The 1,224-nt window shown below is 44.9% G+C and overlaps 1 protein-coding gene and 1 long non-coding RNA gene across 3 annotated transcripts in view; one reads left to right on the top strand and one right to left on the bottom strand.

The window, feature by feature from the left end:
* kif26aa (kinesin family member 26Aa) overlaps nt 1–1,224 on the top strand; it is a 44,427-nt gene that overhangs the window by 2,728 nt on the left and 40,475 nt on the right. The gene's annotated exons all lie outside the window — the stretch shown is intronic.
* The window catches only part of LOC112449956, an 8,039-nt gene that overhangs the window by 1,124 nt on the left and 5,691 nt on the right, over nt 1–1,224 (bottom strand). The gene's annotated exons all lie outside the window — the stretch shown is intronic.

Raw genomic sequence — 1,224 nt, 5'->3', positions numbered from 1 at the left:
GAGCTCCAACAGGACCGGGTTTAGAGCTCCAAACGGTTTACCTGCATCCTTTAACATCAGATGCGTTAGTTTCAGTCACCTGGGTTCTGTCACCTGTCTGACTGTCTCTAAGCCCCGCCCAGTCCAAGCTGTCTCACACATTAACTTTGTTTTCCCCGTAGAGCCGCTCACGCTGACCTCAGATCTGAGGCGGATCACTGCAGCTCCTCACCAACCTGTCAGCAGCCTGAACAGGACCGTTCGGGTCATTTTAGAATCTGAGACAGAACCGGTTTGATCTGAACTCTGAGGACCAGCTTCCTGATGGAGCTGTCAGAAACCAATCAAGTTTCCCTCCACCGCTCCATCCTCCCTGGACCTTAATGAGAAGACGGCAGCAGCTTTACTTCCTGATGGTTTTGGACCAGTAACTGTTGAGTTCAGGACAGAAACCGTTTCCTGAATATTTCGAACGTCTGCTCTGACAGATGGAAGTGCGTCCCTTCATCCTGCTGCCACGTCTCATTTCTCCGCTCGTCGGGATGAATTCACTCGAGTGTCATCGTCTGATTAATCCGCCTGCAGATTTTAATTAACATCAGCAGCTGGAGGTCAGATTCCTTCTGTTTCTGGGTTTCTGCTGACTAATCTTCACACTGAACGGCATCTTTCTGACTGTCATTCAGACCTTCAACCAGCTTAACTTCAGGTTATTTATCATTTAGAAATCAGGCTTTCTTCAACATGTTTACTCTAACATCCAGGTGGTGTTTCAAAGGAAAGATCACTCCAGCTTTAATAAATCCAACATTCCTGAAGGGAATGTTGCTCCGATCAATCCTATGTATTTGGGAGGATGTTCAGCGACCAGTACACCAAATATTAGATCGATATCTGTCAAATAGACTGATTTATAGTCATTTTTGTGTTGTGTAGCCATCTTGAATTGGACTGACTTTAAACAGTAATTGTCAGGACTGGTGGAGACGATGGCGAACCCAGAACGCAGACTCATAATTAGAAGGACAAAAAACTAATTTATTAAACTAAAGAAACAAAATGAAAACAAACAGCTGACGAGGCAGCAACTTAAAAGAACAAAAAAATCAAACAACGGTGGGCAGAACAACAAGGAGACAAGGTACGGAGCATGGCAGCTAACGGCAAACAAAAAACAATGAACCAGCGACTAGTGGAAGAAATGACCGGGTATTTAAAGTGCTGAGGATAATCAGGTAAGTGGAG

The sequence above is a fragment of the Kryptolebias marmoratus genome, linkage group LG19 (assembly GCF_001649575.2).
Source record: "Kryptolebias marmoratus isolate JLee-2015 linkage group LG19, ASM164957v2, whole genome shotgun sequence".
NCBI classification, from domain to species: Eukaryota; Metazoa; Chordata; class Actinopteri; order Cyprinodontiformes; family Rivulidae; genus Kryptolebias; species Kryptolebias marmoratus.
The sequence above is the reverse complement of the archived record's forward strand: the minus strand, read 5'-3'. Positions and strand labels throughout refer to the sequence as shown.